The following is a 22,656-nucleotide window of genomic DNA, read 5'->3' as shown; positions in this document are numbered from 1 at the left end:
AATAAATAAAGCAAGCGCAGAAGGAAGTGCACTTAAGATTCTTAAAGGAATATTTCGGACCAAAAATTTTAAGTAATGCCTAGTATGCCTAACAATCATGTTACTTGTTAAAATTAGTAAAGTGAAGTGGCAGTAATCGGTTGCCGCCATTGGTCACATCTGTCGAGTTAGTGACAGCAGTTGGGGAGAACGGGGAGGCCATGCACAGGACAATCGGGCGCGGTGGGGGCCTGTTTGGATGGCCCGATGACCTCAAAAGGTGGCCTGACCCTGAAATGACTTAATGTACGAAACGGGTACGGCACCAAATAATAGTGTGATGGCAAATTTTAAAAAAACAAATATATTACTGCTATAATTGATGTTGTTATTAAATCGATATATTTTTATAATTCAGTAATTTTATGGTCCATCAATAATGTATAACGATTAGTGGGAACTTATCCATACTAATATTCTACATGAAAGGAAATTTACTTGTTACCTCTAGTTTAACAACTAATCATCAAGTAATTAGGCATATGGGATTAAATAGAAGTCATTATAAATTAATATTAAAAACTAAAACCTTAAAAATTCCATTCTCACATTCCTTAATCTTATGTATTTGATTAAGGAATATAAGTAAGAAAGGTTCTTTCATATTCCTTTCTTAGGTATTCGAGAATATCGCATAAGCTAGAAAATTCATAATTAAAATAATTCTATAATAAGTAAAACGTTTCGCCTAAATAAAGATTTTAATTTGTGTTTAATTGTAAGGTTAGTCTTTAATAACAGATTTAAAAAATATATAGACTATATTAAAAACATAGTCTATATATTTATATCATATTCGGTCATCGGAGTATTAGTATTCGCTTTCTATACGTACCTCATCAAATACACTTTTGTAATTTGCATTATATTCATCTATCCCAAAACCAAGTTGCCAATGTGAGTGAGCAAAGATAATTTAACATCTGTCTATAACGAAGTTTTACTATAAATAAATAAATTTTTAAGATTCTTATAAGGATTTTATAAAACAGGTTTTGAATCAATGTATTCAGCGAATTTAAATAATCGCTCCTCTGTGCGATTATATGTCTTCTAAAAATAATTATGCTAGCATGTAAGGATTTCTCATCAATCTCTAGAACCTAAACATAATGTGGTCAGGGATACCAACCCTACGATGATTCTCGTACAAATACGAGACTTTTAGCCTTCTGTACGAGGACATTTTCATCCTTGGTAAGAGATTGTAACCAAGAACATGTTAGAGAGCCATATTGGGTTAATATACGAGATTTTATCAGATTCTTTTTAATTCTTCATACGAGGTTAAGTGTTTAATGTGACAACCCTGAGTATAGTTTTATTGGAGTATCCTTCCACGAGCATACAACAGAGGTGAATTGAACTTCCTGTTGAGGTTTCTCCAAAGACATAGTATGCGGTTTTTCGAAAAGGACGTAATAAGGTTTCATAAAAAGTTTTCAACACACGTGATACCCCGGTGTCATGGGTATGTAGGAGTATACGTTACAGTGACGGTTTAACATCATTGGCTGTAATTAGACTAATGATGAATTTTGCTTCTAAAGTATATTTTACTACAGTATTAATGTTAGTATGTATACTTTTGAACATTCGAGATATGTCATACAATTCATTTGTTTTGAGTATTATTGTTCAATGGTCTAAATTCGACCATAATTAATTTCAATTATAAGTTTGAAGATATTAAGGTTCTATTGTCAAAGACTATAATGTATGTACTTCTAAGCATGTTTGTGTCTAATACATGATAGTGTGTGTTATGTTTTTTTATTGGTTTAATGTATTTTTAGAAACAATTAAAAAAAACACACACTCCTCTATATAAACTAAAACTATTTTCGTAAAAAGGGGTACAAAGTTCTTGCTTCACGTATAATGTAATGATAATATAAATAGAGAAAATGTTATGTAAAGCGGAAGATGGAGAAATTTGTATTAAAATTGGAAGAAATCTGGTAAAATTAGAAGGTCCGGTTGCAGACCTCATAGGATCAACTAAAGAAGCTTCATTGCGAGTGGCATATGGTGCATCGGTGCGCCCGGGCCGGAAGGGTCGATGCCCGGCCTGTGTCGCTAACACCACTAATCGATAACCTGATTTGCACAGCACCACTTGTCATGATTCATTCAATACATAACCGAATTACAAACGTTTAATTACTATTCGTATCTCGATTTTGTTCCATGCCACTCAACAGCGCCCGCCCGGTGTTATTGTCTCACTTCATACAGTCACTACCTAACGGGATAGGATATTTTTGTCGTAGATTTATATAAAATGTAAAATGTATAAGTGCAATTTTAATAGGTAACATATAATTTTTAAAAAGGCACACTTATATTTTTCCTTAAATTTTTCTCTATCAATATAAGTTAACACTGGCAAATCCTAAATAAATTTCTATATATTTTATAAAAATCTCTACAAAAGTATTGAGATTATGTTATTTAATTATTTTGGTTTAATTTTTAGTTATGTCACCTATATTAATTCACACGCAAGGAGATTACAGACAGTATTTAATTTGCAATTGCATAGCGAATTAAATATACCCATATTAAATTCGCTATGCAATCATTTTTATAGGTTTTATTGAACTCATTTGAATGGATACGAATTAATTGTATACTTAGTATAATCTATTTTAGAAAAATTATGATAGAGAAAAGTGATGACAGTAGCGTAATGGGACGTAATATTGCAGAGTTTGAGAGGTTTCATAATTTAACTTTAGTATTTATTATAGTTTTTTGTTAGTCCAGATTATTGGAATAGGGAAGAATGAAATAAATACCGTTTGGGAGATACCATACATATCCAAATCTCCTTGATATACGAGTACTTAAAAAATTCCAAGTTTTACTAAGGATGCAAAGAAAATTAATCTTTGCATTTTGATTCTTAGGGAACAACAAATAAGGTATAAATAAAAAAGCACATGATAATGATACGTGTGATGTGTAAGATATCGGGACAATGCAAGCGTCCAGGCGAATCGTGTGCAATCTGAGGTCGATGTCCTACGGCCTGGTGGGTTTGCAAAGGGAGACTGACCCGTACCGATCAAAACTAAACTGTTATTGTCAACCAATTCACGTAATAATTTCAGTCTCCTAGACCATGCGTCACATAGAGTCAACAGTGCTAAGTTCGCCCATTAGTATACAATAGCGATAAGAACTGCGTTTCCAGTCCCATTAACTTCTAGTAGACATACTGTTTACACATTAAATACTCAAAAAATGAGAATTATAATCTAACATTCGAACAAACTAGCATCTCGAGCCCGCTCACATTGGATGCAATAGAATCACGGATAAAATTTAATAACAATTAATCTTATTCCAGGCATAACTGATCGTTATATGTATCTATTGTATAGTGAAAGCCGCAGTCAAATTGATTAAGACATTTATGAGATTAGCCCGAATAAACAGCAAAAAAATCTAATAATCATTATTTTGGGTTCTATTTAACTATTTCTATTATTGACAGACATTCTCTTATATCTTCTAGATACATATAACGATTCCATTGCATCCAATGTAAGCGGGCTCGAGATGTTAGTTTGTTCGAATGTTAGATTATAATTCTCAATTTTAATTTCAATTTCAAACAGTATGTCTACTAGAAGTTAATGGGACTGGAAACGCAGTACTTAAAAATAAAAATTGGGGTAAGCCTAGTTTTAAATTTAATGTAGGTTTTATTACAATAGCAAACCTATTGTAATAAAACCAACATTAAATTTAACAAAAAAGCAGACTCAAATACGTATCAAATAAAATGAAAAATTTAAACCTACATAAAAATTATGTGTTTTAGTCTATTGTATATGATTTCAATTTGATTTCGTTACATTAAAATCCAAGTTGAGTCTCAATTTTTTATTTTCCATAACCATAAACAAGAACTTTAAAGTTAAGCAGCAATTTGTTTGGCATGTTGTATCAGATACGTTATCAGGCTGGTTATCGTACTTGTCATCGATTTACCTAGATCTATTTGGAAATCTACACTAGTTGGTATCTAACACTTATATTCAATTGATACGAATGCGGAAAATGTATAATGTCCGTCTGTCACAGTACAATAATTTCATCAAGTAGTATATGAAATTCATAATTTTAAATTCATGTCAATAACCGTTACAAAACTGGTCATTTACGAGTGGTAATTGGAAGTAAAAAAGTAATCTTACTAATACTCGGTATTATAAAGTTTGTGAGTATAGATAGATTGATGTTTGTTACTCTTTCACGAAATAAAATATTTCACACTACCTGTTACCTATATATCATGTTATAATAATTTTCATCCTTCTATAATAAAAGTACATGTATTGGGAAGGAACTGGCTTCTGTCATACGGCTAATGCTAGTTCAGAAGCCAGGACTACACATAAATACTGAAAGGATTGATATTGTCTGGAATGTGTACCTATTGTATAAATAATATTGTAACGATCCTTCTGAATTTAATAAAGATTATTATTATTAAAAAAAAAAAACTACTGAACTGATTTTGATGTAACTTTACAGTAATATACCTTATACATCAGGCTATAATATGTCATCTAATAACAAATATCAAGGAAGTTGTGCGGGATCAGTTAGTAATGTATAATATGAAATAGCGTCAAATAGATACAGCACAAATAGTGAACTATATTTGCTTGCCTTTATACACTATAATAATTTCTTATTTTTTTCTGACATGTTTAATATTATTAAACTTATATTACGTAGATATGTAGTGTATCCGGCGTGTTTATATCCAAATCCACTAATCCATACCAGTGCCTATTATAAGTTCGTACATGTGTCTGTCCATCTGTTTGTATGTCTGTTACATTATTATATCTATATAAATATTTATTGAAATTGAATCACGAAGACAAACATTGGTTATCTAAAAAATTAACGGAGTCGCGGGTAATACGTTAGGTATTACCCGCAATTCCGTTAATTTTAGTGTTGTACAATGCAGAAATACATGTATCAAAATACATAATGTCTAATTAAATAATTCTGAAATTATATCCGCCAGATTATGTAGGGCTGGTATGTACCTATAGACTTAATTTTTTTACGTAAATACTTAAATACTCCCGTGATTTAAGTAAGACGAACAAAATTATACATAACTAAAAAATATATTTAAACATTAAAAAAATATAGCCACAAATAATATGCGTTAGGGTACCAAATAAAATTTCGTATTCAGGGCATCCCATCTCGAAGGGCGGAGTCGACCTAGAAACTGAAAAGATTTTCATTTATCATTCGCCTGTAAGTCCTTCAAACAACTTATTCAAGGACTACGGAATCCGGAAATACCCTTCAACCCGGGAGACTTTGGTAAAGTACTTATATAACATAGTCAAATTGACATAACTGCCTATAGCCGACAAATCCAACAATCGGTCCAAGGATTCCTATTTCTCCGCTTCCTATTCAAGGTTGTAGACAAAGGTCACCTCGATGGTTTGTTATATTTTTAACGAACGCGCGTATGTTGTATAATAGGTAATTAATTCGTGTGAAACAGAATGAAATTATGATTAAATATTAAATTTCTTTATTACTAGCTGTACCCGTGACTTCGTACATTTGATATTCGGAATAACATTAGGTTTACTTAACTTTTTTGGTTGTTAACCGATTGGAATTAAACAAACACTAAATTTTAGTTGCGAAAAACTTACTACTAGTGAAAGCAGTATTGGAAAATAATTAAATACGGTAGCTTGGTTTCTGAGCGTCTTCAAAGGCACAGTAGTAGACACATTCATGCACCGTAATAGGTTTAGTACCAAGTCTTACTAATTAGTACTTGCATTGTAAAATGTGTTACGGTTCAAATTCAAAATATCTTTATTCACGGTAGGTCTATTACAGACTCTTATGAATGTCAAATCTACCGTCAGTTCGGAATGATTTCGAGATGAGAAGAACTGACAAGATCTCAGCTCGAATTCTTTTCAAATAAATGGTTGCTTCAAGAGATGATGACTTGAGGTATGACAGTGAAATTACAAGATAAAGATATATTGTACCTTCCGAATGGCAACGCATGAGGTCACACGCCACAGGCGTCATATATGACGACGTTATGTATTGTAGCGCTGCTCATAGATGACCCGTCATCTTCTTTGCCATTCCAATTACAATAAAATAACAAACATAATAAAAGTTGTAATTAAAACTACATTTTTAACGTAATATAATTACACAAGTACAAATTTATTATTATATGTATGATAAAATGGAGGATGTTAGATTTCAATAGCCAAAGGTGATTAGAAAAAATACAATATTCGGGTCCATGCATAACAGTATTCTCAAAATCTTTTTTCATTAAATAAACTCTCAGATTTCATTAAATAAATTACCAAAAAACATTTTAACGTATCTTTTAATAAATTTAATTTTTCTATTAAAGGATTATTTAAGAAATAACCTTATATGCTGTTAATTTTCAGGAAATTTCAATATTTTAAACGAGTTAGACACATAAACAATTTCAATGCTATGTTATTTCTTAAAAATTGTATAAGTTAAATTTCTTGCCAGTTCTTAGACCAGTAGTTAGCCGATCTGGATGGTAGCGATACTGATAAAAAAATTACGACTTACATGAGTGACTGAAAATGTCCTATATGAACAAACTACATACTACACTACTACACACTACACTTTGTGTAACAATTTTTGAAATAAATTAATTATAAGAAAAAGTTACATTATATATTAATTGTTATTTTATCTCTCTTCTGTATAGAATATATATTGTATTCTTATAAATTTTGAGCATTACAATAAAGATGATATTCATTACAGTTGCAAATAAACACATTGATGCCATTGCTTGCAATGCACTCTGTGAAGTTGACCTACATGCAGTAGCCCTGGCAATAATTGTTAATAAATGCCTAGTGTATATGCCGCGATGAGCTTAAGTGACCTGATTTTAGACTTCACACCAAATTAGCATAGGCAGAATCACTATTACATTATGACATACACAAAATAACAATACTCATTTGGCTCTTTGAGGCACTGTTAATAAAAATTGCCTTCATGTATAAGCAGACAAATAGACTTTCTTAACAAATGCTTTTATATAGTTACATTATTTCCAACTATTCCTGTTCGTTTATATGCCCAGACAGTCTCACTTTATGTAAATAGAGACAGGAGTACAAGGCCCTAAAATCCAAGGAATTATTTATGAAATGGTATGATAATTTTATATAGTTCTTTGACAAATAAGATAGTTAATGTTACATTGTAGATCCCCATCTACAATGGTTATCAATGGGAACTATTAACCTTTAATTACTAGTAATTAATCATGTTTGGTCCATGTCCATACTAAAAATCATCATAGTTAATGCTTCTGAAGTTTGCCCAAACTAAAATATTCTCTTCAATTAGTGATCTGACACCTACTATTAGAGCACATGGGGGGCACACCATATATTATTTAAAAAGAATTACAACTTCTTCAACAATGACAATGGCAAAAACATTCAACAAAAACAAAAAAAAGACAACAAATCTTTGAGCAGAATAAAATATTGTGATCATATAAACAAATATAAATTAACTGATCATGTAAACAATTAAACACATGGAATTTTCAATATCTGACCAAATATTATTATTACACTATTTAGTAAAATAGTTTCATTATTAATATGTTATAAATAAATGTGTTGTTAAATATGTAGTCGTCATTATGGTTTATGTGATACTAGCTGTGCCCACCGTTTCACACATGTGAAATTTAACTAATTTAACATATACATCTAAATCTTCCTCTTAAATTCCTGTATATATTGCTGAAAACTATGTTAAAATTTTTTGAGTAGTTTAAATGATCTAACCAAGCAGATTGTGGAAGCAACTTTATTTTATACTATTTAAAGATGTAGTACACTACAGAAGGGAAATACACTGCATAAAACTCTAGCAGTCATGTGACCTTCGAGGTAGTAAAATTTAAAATACTTTTAAATGTAGTGTGTACTTTAAATACATTTTTAAATTTGTTTGCATACTTTACATAAATGATTTGAGATAAGTAATATTGATAAAACAAAACTTGAAATGACATGTGCAGTAATAATATATCATGAAATGATTAACTAACTTATAGTATGATTAATTCAATAGTTGAAATTAAATTATAGAAATAACATTAGAAAAGCGTTTGAAAAAACATTATTAAAATTCTTACAGGTAATGACAGAAAAAATATGCACAATAATAATAATACTATGTGCCTCTTTTATTGGTTTTTCTTATTGGTATTGGTAAACAATAGTATTGGAATTGGTAGGTTGTTGTTTTACAAAATAAATTCAGAAAATGTTATTGTCATCTCAAGCAAAGTTTACTAAATTATGTCAACAAAGTGAAAATGCAGGCAGTAATTGATAGGAAATCCTATTGCCTTATTGCCTAAATTAAATATATTCATTGGTAAATTCTTTAATATTACAAATATAAACAATGATAGTATAATATTCTGACATGCTTATTATACCGTGTACTGGTATGACATATATTCATATTATGTATAGCAGTACGGCATATACACGTACAATCATGTACTTAAAAGTAATTCAGTTTAAGAAAATTATTTATTATGTATTAGAAAAGTAAAAATAATTAATTATAAGTTATTTAAAGGCATATTTATGTCTATATTATAAATGGAACTTTGAAAACGAATGAAAGTAAAATTTGCAAGGCAATACTTTTATATTGTAAGTTACAGCTCTATGTTGTGATTTTGTACAAAAAGGTGCAAAACTACAAATAAATATTAAATGAATACTATGTTTTAGAGAAGATTAAAACAAAAATTAGATGGTAATAGGCTAGACGTATAAAATCATTGGAACAAAAGACTGCATACAACTTACCAATTTTAACTGTCTTTCTGTATTTGGTGATAGCTGAATTTTGTAATACCTTATTGAATAAATAAATAAATAAACTATATCACAAAAATATAGATTCACCATAAAACGAAATAAAAACAAAAGGAAGAAAAGCATATGAAGACTTAGATAACCAAAGACAATTAAACATTTTTTTTTAATGTTCACAATCTAGATAAAAAAAAGTAGAGTAGATTATAAAAGGGTTTTCTTTTTGCCTAATAATTAATCCCTGTATTCTATACCATTAGATCTTTCATTTCTAAGACTAATAATGCCGTATTTATAAAGAAATATCATGCAGAGCTATGGAAGAAAAAAAGAATTTTTAATACCGCACCGCACTAGCGAAGTGGCATAACGTCCATTAGTCTATTAATTTAAAATTTTTGTGGGTAGGAATGGTCATTAACGAAGAGTTTGTATCTTCGTATATGTTATATTTTTAGCTTTAACATGTTAGTAGGACGTGACGGAAACTAATTAAATATTATGCATAATGGTTTGGCACAAGCACAGGTTGCCATACTGCAAAAAAAAATCAAATCACTTGACACTATGACATATAATACTTTTTTTAGTAATTATGTAAAGTGAGGCAAAGGTATCGTCAACATAATGATAAATATAACGTGTATGCTGAAATTTAAGTTATTTTCTGAAATGATATAATCTTTGGAAGAATTTGAATAATATTAAAAATACTTTTTGTTTTGTGTGTGACACACAAAACAAAAAGTAATAATAGTGTTAATATTACAGGACCAAAAATTTAGATCATGTTAAGGATTCAAAATTAATTTAGGATGGAACGCGTGGAGCCGGACTTAGGAAATTGAGTCGGTTATACAAGAGAATCGTGTTTACAAACGCTAACAAAATTTTATACCAGTTTTTCTATACTGATGATATGTATTAAGTATAAATAAATTAAAATATATATTATTTGTATATGGCATTGGTGGTCTAACCGTTTATAACAATGCTTTACTTTCGATGATGGCGGGTTCGATTCTTCGGACTAAAGAACTTTTGTATTTACGTGTATGATTGTTTCTAATGGTGTGTTGTCTATTTATGGGTTGAACAGTTTGCTACTGTTTTAGATGCAGAGTGCATAGTAAAATTGTTTTCTTATACATATTTTTAACATACAAACCAGGACTTGCTAGTACGTTGCCGGCCTTTTAAGGTAGTATATGTATGGGAACTGTCTGTTAACTATCTTGTCGTCTTTAATCAAATTTGCTACCTTATTATTTCTACTCACTCTGAACCATTCATAAGGTTGTTAGTAATGGCAGTGGCACTCAATGAGGAAGTAGCCATTATTATTGCTAAAAGTTGCATATAGATGGCGTGATTGGTATCGATGGAAATCTTCATAGTTTTGCAAACGTTTTAAAAAACAAAACTGTGTTTTCAAAAATGTTTAATCAATATTTAAAATGTTATATATACATGTTAAAATGAAATAATGCGTTTAGAAAAGTAATTTTCATATATTTACTCATTTTGTTATTTTCCAGTACTTAATTACACTTTAATCAGTGCTAATATGGGGCTCAATGTTTTCAAAATGCTTTCATAGATGGCATTGTCGTCATTTGTATCGGCCTAATTAAATGTCTTTTTTATATTTTCCAATAATAAGCACTTAATATATTATTATTGTAAATTAAACATATAAAATTTTTTTAAGTAAATTAAAAATAGCCGAACAAGCAAGTAATACTATTTCCAATAATACTTATGTATGAAGTGTTGTCATATTAAAAATAAATACATGTATTATCGATTTTTTTGAATAATCGATAACAGGATTTTATTACAGCGCATTATTCGATGATGCTTTTAATGAGTCGTTGTGAACAGTAAATTTTCATTATTTTGTATTATAGCAGTGTTCCGTTTCAAAGAACGGAATATAGTAGTACATTATTAGTGTCGTTGGTTATTTACAGTTGTACTGAAAAATCGATTACATAACAATTTAAAATATCGAGTACGAATCGTAGCTGTCTTCGAATACTGGCAACTGGTAAGATTAAAATAGTATTTAAAAAAAAAAGAGAGAAATCGACCCTATATCGAATGACATAAAGTTGATTTTCCTTTCTCATTAATATCATAGCAGTTTGTTTTTAACTTGCGTATGACTCTGTGGTATGATGTTTAACGTGTATTGTTATTGTACGGTGCATACATTTCAAAAATTATATTTTAATGTAGGTACATACATTTCATACATGTCAAAAATTATCTTTTAATGTAGGTACATACATTGCATACATTTCAAAAATGAACTTTTTATGTAGGTACATACATTTCTTTCATACATCTCATACATTTCAAAAATTATATTTTAATGTATGTACATACATTTCATACATGTCAAAAATTATCTTTTAATGTAGGTACATACATACATTTCTTTCAAACATCTCATACATTTCAAAAATTATAATTTAATGTAGGTACATACATTTCATACATGTCAAAAATTATCTTTTAATGTAGGTACATACATTACTTTCATACATTTCAAAAATTATATTTTAATGTAGGTACATACATTTCATACATGTCAAAAATTATCTTTTAATGTAGGTACATACATTTCTTTCATACATTTCAAAAATGAACTTTTTATGTAGGTACATACATTTCATACATGTCAAAAATTATCTTCTAATGTAGGTACATACATTTCTTTCATACATTTCATACATTTCAAAAATGAACTTTTTATGTAGGTACATACATTTCTTTCATACATCTCATACATTTCAAAAATTATATTTTAATGTAGGTACATACATTTCTTTCATACATTTCATACAGGTCAAAAATTATCTTTTAATGTAGGTAGTAGGTACATACATTTCTTTCATACATTTCATACATTCCAAAAATTTCATACATTTCAAAAAGTATCTTTTAATGTAGGTACATAACACCCCATGTCAGACCCCTTGTATTTGGAAGAAACTTAAAAATAATGCCAAAAATATTAGATGAATATATTTTTAATACGAATATTGTTTTATTTTTGTTCATCAACTTTATCCCTCACTAACAATACTAGTAGTAGTACATAACCTGGTTTATACCGCTAAAGATATTGAAAGATATACGAGTAATTCAGAATGTTATCAAGTTCAAAATAAGCACACATTACTTGCTTAGATAACAGAGTAATATTACTCGTAATAAAAACATTTGTAACACCCATATGTATACTACGTATGTATAGTAAGTACTTACGCTGCGGCGCCGTGAGACTCGTCTACCTCATCTACTAACCAATAGGAGCGCGCCTCTCGTGTTTCCAGAAAGTTCGCGACTAACGGACGATATAGTAGTAAGGCAATGAGTGTCCCAGTGACATCATTATAATATTTTCTCGTTAAATTTTATTGTAATATACACAATTTCGCACTAAATAACGTGTTACCCCGTTACACATTTCTAATAATGAAAAACCTAGACCGACCCTGTTCACTTAATCTTACAAGATCTGACTTTAAAAATTACGATATCCTCATATAGCCTTTCATTTCCCCTTTCAATACTTTTTCGCATTAAAAAGTAGCCTTTCTCAGGGTTTACATTATCTGTCTACTAAATTTCAATTAAATCAGTCCAGTAGTTTTGGCGTGAAAGCGAGACAAACAGACAGACTGAGTTACTTTAGCATTTATAATATTTGTAAGAATATCGCTATTAAAAATAGGGGTTGGTGAAAGACGGGCCAAAATTTAGGCGTGTATGTAACATTATAAATAAATAAAAAATTGTCCATCATACAAAAAAAAAAAATTCAGGGTAGGCCACCCCTATGACTTAGGGGTATAAAAAATAGATAACAACCCTACCTCAGACCTAGCAAGTATACATATCAAATTTCATCAAAATGTGGGAGAAATATGGCAATTAACACTGTGATACGAAGTTTATATATAAGATATAGCGGAATTCTCATTAGGGAAAAGAGGGGTACATCGTAGAATACAGGAGGTATATACCAGTAAATTCATTGTAGCTAAAACCAGTCTCTTACACATAACGATTGAAATAAAAAATCATATAGCCCGATTTTGATACGTACGAGTATAAACGTATCAAAATCGGGCTATACGTATAGCGCAGACGCGTTATAACATATCTTCGTCATAGAAAAAAAATAGGCATGGAATGTAGAATAAACTATAACACAAAATATACATTGGCACATAAGCCATATCTGCAGGGTGTCGGCTAACGATATTATACCTACACATTTACATTGAATCTTGAATCGTCCCTAATGAGGTACACGATACAGTTACCTACATATCTTGTATATACCTATCTTTGCAAAACAGATGTCATGTAGACTGAATTGACTGCCATCTATTTTCATGCTTTGTTACTAAGCACCCACTAGTAATCCGAACTGCTTCAGATCTAGCGACATCTAGCGGCTACGGTGGCGAAATAAAATAGCCCGAAGAATAGCCCGAGTTAGGAAGGAACCATTTTCTTGTATGGGATGGGGTATCTGTATGTAATATTATGTTATCTGTGGTAATGGTGACAAGCAATATTGCTTATACCATGTCAGATCGATCTCCATGCGTGTACCTGCGGAAACTATCGTGATGAATTCCTGTTGAATTCGCTTTGACGTTCATTTCATTTCCAATTGGTGCTCCCTTCGACCCGATCGACCCGACTCTCGCATGTTGAAACCATGAAATGCCAAGCAGTTCCTCTCACATGTTATTTGTGGGAAACTAACAATAATTTTATCATAAACAACTATATTTCCGTTTGACTGACATCAAGCAAAAGAACAAAATTTTATACAGTAGAGTTGCCAGAAATTTTCAATGCAATTGGAATAGCAATATGCTTCACTGTCATACGCATAATTCTTCAATACATTTTACAAAGCAAGCTGCTTGGGTCTTTATAATTAAAATATTAGTAATTTTATATATATATATATATATATATATATATCCCCTTGGGCACTTTGTGGCTCAGACGTGCCGTATAGGTAGTTTTTTGTTGATCCTTTTTCACTTGTTGATCCGGAGGCCTTTTGTTGATCTAATGCCAGATGACCATATATAAATGTTGATCCGTTTTGAGCCACAACTGTCACGACGAGTAATAATAATAATTAAGCGATTTATACACGATTTTATACAAATCCACCTTTTTGGCATACGAGCAGTTCTTGATCCAATTCAAACGGGCCAATCAGGGTGCAGCATTTGCCAAGGGCTTCCTCATTGGCACGTTTGAGCTACTACATTATGGCTACAGTAACTTAATAATGTCTAGCTAGTATTTCAAAAATAATAGTCTACCTAATCTAAATATTTATAGAAATCAGTCTGGAGTAACGTGACTCCAGATCAAACCTCAATACTTGTTATTTTTTGAATGGGAATCTTTTCTTTTGTAACAACGTTACTGAGCGAATAAAGAGAAGACGCAACGGCGGATCCAGGGGGGAGCGTCATGGAGGTCATGGGAGTCATGGGGGCGTCATGACTCTCCCCCCCCCTTAGCCCAGAACTTAGGTAGACCACTAATTGAACTAAAAAATAATGAAACAGCAAATTTTTTTGCACGATCGGAGTGTTGGTGTAGTAGTATTAATTATAATTCAACATTGTTACTTAAAACATAACAGTTAAAGTACTATAACACTAAAAGCAAAATAGGTATTTTCAAAATACTTTTTCAAAATAAATTACCCTTTGAGTTTTTGTTCAAACCTCAGATATTATATTTATTTTAGGTATATCAATCAATACATAGTATAGCATAGTACAGTCTGTCTGTCTGTCTGTTTGTTCCGGCTAATCTCTGAAATAGCTGGACCGATTTTGACGGGACTTTTTTTGGCAAGTAGCTGATGTAATAAGGAGTAACTTACGCTACTGTTATTTTAGAAAAATAAAATAAAATTTCACGCGGACGAAGTCGCTGGGGCCAGCTAGTCTATAGATATACCGAGATTTAATGTTTAAGTTGCTATTATGTTATTGACAAAATTTTACTGTAATGTTACTATTACGTTATCCTACACAATTTGTATTATTTTGGATGAATAAATAAATAAATAAATAAATAATAATCTATACATCTATACATTTAATAAAAATTGGAGTGTCTGTTTGTAATATAGAAAAAACCGTTTTTTACTACATGCATATGAATATATATAAGGTACATATACCAAAATAACTATTTTTATAATTTTAGTCTGTCTGTCTGTCTGTCTGTCTGTTTGTTCCGGCTAATCTCTGAAATGGCTGGACCGATTTTGACGGTACTTTTTTTTGGCAGGTAGCTGATTTATAAGGAGTAACTTAGGTTACTTTTATTTTAGAAAAATAAAGTTAAATTCCACGCGGACGAAGTCGCGGGAACACCTTGTTTTTAATAAAAACATCTTTTTTGTGGTACTTGAGAATGTTGAAGCCTGTTGTTTGTAATATTGAAATAACCGTTTTTTACTACTTGCATATGAATATAAATACGGTACATACACCAAAATAACATATTTTACAATTTTTGTCTGTCTGTCTGTTTGTTCCGGCTAATCTCTGAAATGGCTGGACCGATTTTGACGGGACTTTTTTGGCAGGTAGCTGATGTAATAAGGAGTAACTTAGGCTACTTTTATTTTAGAAAAATAAAGTAAAAAACCACGTGGACGAAGTCGCGGGAACAGCTAGTGTATAATATATTAGAGATACCTACGTGTTTTTTTATTGATGACTAGCTGTACACGGGATTTCGTCCGTGTTGAATTTAACTTTCTTTTTCTAAAATATAAGAAGTTAAATTCCACGCGGACGAAGTCGCGTGTACAGCTAGTTGTCGGTAGTCTAGCGATTTATCTAGCACACCGCTTTGATTCCTGCTTGGTGGTCGAGGGTTCGATTCCTCGGACGCTGCAAACATTTGTATTCATGAGTATGATTGTTTGTAACGGTCTGGGTGTTTTCTATGTATAGATAATATATATGTATTTACGAAAAAAAACTTTGTATTTATATCAGTTGTCTAGTACCCATAACATAATCTTCAGCTAGCTTAACTTGGGTCTAGATGAAGCTGTGTGAATTGTCCTGAGATTACTATTATTACTATAATAAATCTTTTCAAATCAGCCGATGTTTATTTTTGCCATAATACGTGCTGTTACCATGTGATAATATTACGTACGTACTTATTACTGTTTTAAATGTGATGCGTTCATTATTTATATTTCCTTTGAATTAAAGACAAATGTAAGTATATATATATATACTTACATTTGCACACTTAGTTGATCCAGCCACGATCCGTAGATATTGCTGATTCCACTGTCTCTCTCTTTCTACCACTATAACGGTAGCGTGGCGGAACGGCAACATGTTGCCGTTCCGCGTTCTACCACTATCTTTGTATTCTAATATGCGATGTTGCCGTTCCGACCGAGACCATGCGTTGTTGCCAAATGTATTCGTCGATAGTAGTAGATACTTATACTCGATATATATTTTTTCAACAATTTCCTGCAATAGTGAATCCTTATCGGCATTTTTTTTAAATGCACAAAGATTTTTTGGCTCTGAATATATTTAAAAATCATTTACTTGTGTGTTGATGAATTTATATACTAGTACATGAAGTACCTAATACTTGTTTTGATTTGAATAGGTAGCGATATTATGAATTTATTATACGTAATCTAAAGATTTTGACGAAATAAAAGTAATTAGTTATCTGTTAACCTTGACTTCATGCTGGCACCAGTATTATCAGATGATGAACATACTCTTCGAAAACTTACAGCAGAAATATCGTGTTTGGACTCATTAGATAGGTCTCGATGAATAGAGTTTAAAAAACTTAAAATAAATGGTACATTAGAAATAATGTATAAAAACCCCTTACGTAAAATTCAACCACTTTAAACTTAATAATAATAATAATTAGGAAAAGAGAAAAGCTATACATGCACTGAAAGTAATTGATGCCTTCCACACAATATTTTCAGTATTAAACAACTCTGTTTGTTCAGTAAAAGTGTAAATACACTGGTAACCTTTAATCATATTTTATATGCAAACATTACATATACAAACACTAAAGTTTTATTTCAGAATAGCCAGTAGTTTTCAAGAAATAAGTCTTTGAAATTGTACGTGTAACTTATATATATACCTACTAGTTTTTTCACCATAACAAACAACACCAATATGGCCTAGTTAGTAGTTTACCTGTGTACCAATTAATAATAATAGTAATCTCAGGACAATTCATACAGCTTCATCTAGACCCAAGTTAAGCTAGCTGAAGATTATGTTATGGGTACTGATATAAATACAAAGATTTTTTTTCGTAAATACATATATATTATCTATACATAGAAAACACCCAGACCGTTACAAACAATCATACTCATGAATACAAATGTTTGCAGTGTGCGAGGAATCGAACCCTCGACCACCAAGCAGGAATCAAAGCAGTGTGCTAGCTAAATCGCTAGACTACCGACAACTAGCTGTACACCCGACTTCGTCCGCGTGGAATTTAACTTCTTATATTTTAGAAAAATAAAGTTAAATTCAACACGGACGAAATCCCGTGTACAGCTAGTCATCAATAAAAAAACACGTAGGTATCTCTAATATATTATACACTAGCTGTTCCCGCGACTTCGTCCACGTGGTTTTTAACTTTATTTTTCTAAAATAAAAAGTAGCCTAAGTTACTCCTTATTACATCAGCTACCTGCCAAAAAAAGTCCCGTCAAAATCGGTCCAGCCATTTCAGAGATTAGCCGGAACAAACAGACAGACAGACAAAAATTGTAAAATATTTTATTTTGGTGTATGTACCGTATTTATATTCATAATTTCATATGCATGTAGTAAAAAACGGTTTTTTCTATATTACAAACAGACACTCCAATTTTTATTAAATGTATAGATGTATAGATTATTATTTATTTATTTATTTATTCATCCAAAATAATACAAATTGCGTAGGATAACGTAATAGTAACATTACAGTAAAATTTTGTCAACAACATAATAGCAACTTAAACATTAAATCTCGGTATATCTATAGACTAACTGGCCCCAGCGACTTCGTCCGCGTGAAATTTTATTTTATTTTTCTAAAATAACAGTAGCGTAAGTTACTCCTTATTACATCAGCTACTTGCCAAAAAAAAGTCCCGTCAAAATCGGTCCAGCTATTTCAGAGATTAGCCGGAACAAACAGACAGACAGACAGACAAAACTTGTAAAATATGTTATTTTGGTGTATGTACCGTATTTATATTCATATGCAAGTAATAAAAAACGGTTATTTCAATATTACAAACAGACACTCCAATTTTATTTACATGTATAGATGTATAGATTAAAAAAAAGTAACAGTCATAAGGCTAGTCGTATGCCTAATATATATAATAATGTAATAAATTCATTTAAACAGAAATTGCGGGAACATTATTTAAATTTGTAACTTTTTTACTGTCCTTCTCCTTTTTTCACATCTTTCTGTTATATCCATATAGTTCTCTCTATATTTTCTGATTTTCTTACTTTCAATTTGAGACTGTACTTATAATTTGATTATCGGATCATTATGTATTTACTTATATATAATATTTATACATTTATGGGTTATATTTAGATATATATTTATGTATGTATATTGTTATTTTTTTATAGAAATGTATATTTTGCTTATCTTTATTATCTTTATAAATCTTTTTTTGACATTTCTTATTTATATTAGTGCACCGCCAATAATCTTTCGCTGCACCACTCATGGTTGCCTGGTAAATAACGCGGCAAAATATTAAGTCCGCCACATGTACAAATTTTTTTGTGCATTAAAGTTAAAGAAATAAAAAAATACAATACTGTTTATGGGACACAGTCACCTAGATACATCAAAATAATAATTGCATTTAATAATGTCTAGTAAGACAAATTCAATATTGTCTACTAGGCACTGCTGTATCTAAACTGTGTCACCCCACCTTACATTTTGCTACTTTTATTTAGTATATAAGATCATTATTTCTATGTACACATTGTCAGTTTATCATCATCTGTACAATACATCGTCTCGACCAGCAACATCTTATTATTCACCCGCAACAGTGGTGACCCCGACGTGATCGAGCCGACGTGGTCGAGACGATAGCTGGGAAAACGACGAGATCAAACAAGAGATCTCTGTCTGACGGCATCCTGCGCACCACCAACGATTGCACATTTCCACCGGCTTCCCAGAAGCGGGTCTCACCGGCTCGGAAATTCAAGAGGCATAAAAGTCGTTGGCAATACTGCACAACAAGGATCCTGCCGTGCTACTGACCCCCAGTAAACACAACTGCCTGCTGGATATAATCTCTGGACGAAAAATTGAAACTGGAAAAATAAAGCAAAAATGCTGTCTACAAAAGTACAGCCAACAGTCACCGCCGACGTCATTGCACACCTGTCGTCACTAATTGCGACACTGCCATCAGAAATTGCTGATATACGCGAAAAGCACTCGCCACACACAAACAGACGCAGCAACTACCGATCTAGGTCAAATTCGCACCTACGGTCATTGCATAGTCGGAAAAATGACTATTATTTATATTATATCATCGCAAAATATAAAGAAAAGGCATACAAATGTGACATGCCGCGCTCCTATAGACAACCGTCGGAAAACTAGATTCAGAATAAGACGGAACGCTGTGCTGTTCATCCGTCTAACCGCCTAGCTATAACCGACTATAGAATTTTGGTGGACACCGAAAGCAAAAATCTCGGTGAATAAAAAACAAGCACAGACCAAAGAGAGCGCTAGCGAAATCAAATTATTCGCCGCAAACAATTAATATGAGCAAATGCGAGTTCTTCACAAATGAGTTAGATTTTCTTGGTTATCATATAACGAGCCAAGGGATGAAACCAACGCAAGAAAAATGGCAAGCAATCGACGAGTACCCTAAACCCACGACAGTCGAAGATTTACGTCGTTATTTGGGTATAATGAATTTTTATTGTTACTAAAGTGCATAATATCTTAAATTTTACAGTTAAATTTTATAATTTTTTTTTGTGTGTAATATATATATATTTTTTTTCTCTCAAGGGGGGAATATCTATGGGACACAGTCACCTAGATACATCAAAATAATAATTGCATTTAATAATGTCTAGTAAGACAAATTCAATATTGTCTACTAGGCACTGCTGTATCTAAACTGTGTCACCCCACCTTACATTTTCCTACTTTTATTTAGTATATAAGATCATTATTTCTATGTACACATTGTCAGTTTATCATCATCTGTACAATACATCGTCTCGACCAGCAACATCTTATTATTCACCCGCAACACTGTTTAATGAAAATGCGTGTTGTCTAGTGCTTTGAGATGTATCAAAATAAGGTCAACAAAAAAGTCCGTGATGGTATATGTCTATCTCTTAAGGATAACCAACAATAACCATTTTTTATCTTTTACATTTTACGGGATTTTTTTATCGTATGTTTCCCTTAAAATCATGTAAACTATGTTATTATGTCATAATCTAAAGAAATAATAATATTTTATAGTGACATATCCACTATAAAATACCAAAAAGTAGCAATGTAATTCGTTACGCGCGAATCAGGTGTTATAAGGTCAAAGGTCGGTGCACCCCGCGTATTTGAGTGTAGAGTTTATAGTGCTTCTCTGGATGTCTTTAAGAGAAAATGGCAGTATGTACGTGTATATGTACAAGTCCTTAAGTGTTAAGTTTTTCAAATGTACAATAAAGAATAAATATTTTTAAGTACAGTACTTACGTACATTAATATAATACCTACTTTTTACTTGTATCTATTGTTATCAAAATTAAATTATAAGTTCTTAACTTGACCACGACTATGTGACCCTCTCTTGGCGCCAAAACGAGTGAAAAAATGAACAGCATACGACGACGACGCAGTACCTATAGAGTGGAGCAACTGCTTATTCAGTTTTATTCAACTATTTAGTCCCTCCACCGTTACAATGAATGGAGGCGGATATTACAATGTACGTAGCATTGCGAATATAAAATATCTAGATTAGGTATAATAAATTCATAATTCATAGGCCGTTACGGTATCAGAGCCAAAGTCTTCTTTCTTTGTTTATGTACTGTTAGATGCGACAGCGACTTTGTTTTTATATTACTATGTAATGATTGATATACCTAAAATAAATAAAATATCTGAGGTTTGGACAAAAATTCAAAAGGTACTTAATTTTTAAAAAGTATTTTGAAAATACCTATTTTGCATTTAGTATTTGAAATACAAAACACAAAACTATTTTTGTTTTTAGAGTGACATTTCTATGAATTCACTGTCGATAGCGAGCGGTGCGATGGAAAAAGATAACCGTTTATAAAAATATAATAAATAACCCTGGACAATTAACACAGACTGATACTGAACTGATATAAATAGATATTTTTATTTTGTAAATACATATATAATATACATATAAAACACCCAGACCGATGAAAACAATCGATGACCGATGAGTACAAATGTTTGCATCGTGCGAGAAATCGAACCCGCGACCATCGGATGTAAAGCGGTGTGACCACCGAGGCAGTCGAAATATATAAATAATCTTATGAATTTAATTTATTCTAATTTGTTTATGTGCGCGGGGTGCGGTGTACGGTGCTCCCCCTGCCTCCACCGTTGCTGGAGCTTGCATGTATGGAGCATTGCGAATATAAAATATCTAGATTAGTAAATTCATAATTGATAGACCGTTACGGTATCTATATATATTCGGATTAAAATAAGTATCGCAGTAAGGACCAGTATATAAAGTGATCAACACAATTAACTGATTTTTGAAATATATATACAGAGCCAAAAAGTCTTTGTGTATTCAAAAAATATCTAATTTGTTTGTGTGCGCGGGGTGCGGTGTACGGTGCAGGGGGGACCCTGCCTCCACCGTTGCTGGAGCTTGCATGTATGGAGCATTGCGAATATAAAATATCTACATTAGTAAATTAATAAATTCATAATTGATAGACCGTTACGGTATCTATATATATTCGGATGAAAGTAAGTATCGCAGTAAGGACGAGTATATAAAGTGATCAACATAATTAATTGATTTTTGGAATATATTCAGAGCCAAAAAGTCTTTGTGTATACCAAAAATTTAGCCGTTCGGAGCCATTCAGTCACGAATTATTAGTAAAAAAAGTGTCGAGTATATCGTACTATCGACGAATATATATGGCCGCATCGCAAAATAGAATGCGACGTTGCCATACCGCCTGAGATATACGCGATAGAGGTCAAGTTATTCAGTGCAAAAGGTGGAATCAGCAAGTGTTTAGGTTGTGGCGTGATCAACAAAGTGCCCAAAGAGGTGTTTATATATATATATATATATATATATAAAATTATTAATATTTTAATAGTAATCAATAGTATTATTAATTATAGTTGTTTATGAGTCAAGCAACATGAACTTTGTGTGTATATCTAACTTTTCTTTCTACCATTTACCTATTTCCTGATCCAAATAATATATCAGAAACAACTAGTGTAATTCTGTCTAGCTATCCAACATGAT

At 31.5% G+C, this 22,656-nt stretch overlaps 2 protein-coding genes across 3 annotated transcripts in view; both read right to left on the bottom strand.

The window, feature by feature from the left end:
- Positions 1–9,040, bottom strand: part of LOC131847262 (protein roadkill) — a 56,089-nt gene extending 47,049 nt beyond the window's left edge. The window contains exon 1 of one of the 2 annotated variants that reach the window (XM_059196789.1): positions 8,982–9,040. The gene's annotated coding sequence lies outside the window, so the exon portion shown is untranslated. The remainder of the gene's footprint in view (positions 1–8,981) is intronic. The other variant, XM_059196788.1, reaches the window with a different exon arrangement.
- LOC131847263 (guanine nucleotide-binding protein G(q) subunit alpha) overlaps positions 1–22,656 on the bottom strand; it is a 206,907-nt gene that overhangs the window by 112,260 nt on the left and 71,991 nt on the right. The window lies entirely within an intron of this gene.

The sequence above is a fragment of the Achroia grisella genome, unplaced genomic scaffold (assembly GCF_030625045.1).
Source record: "Achroia grisella isolate CSIRO2021 unplaced genomic scaffold, CSIRO_AGI_Agris_v1 utg517, whole genome shotgun sequence".
Taxonomy (NCBI): Eukaryota; Metazoa; Arthropoda; class Insecta; order Lepidoptera; family Pyralidae; genus Achroia; species Achroia grisella.
This window is presented reverse-complemented; position numbering and strand designations above follow the sequence as displayed.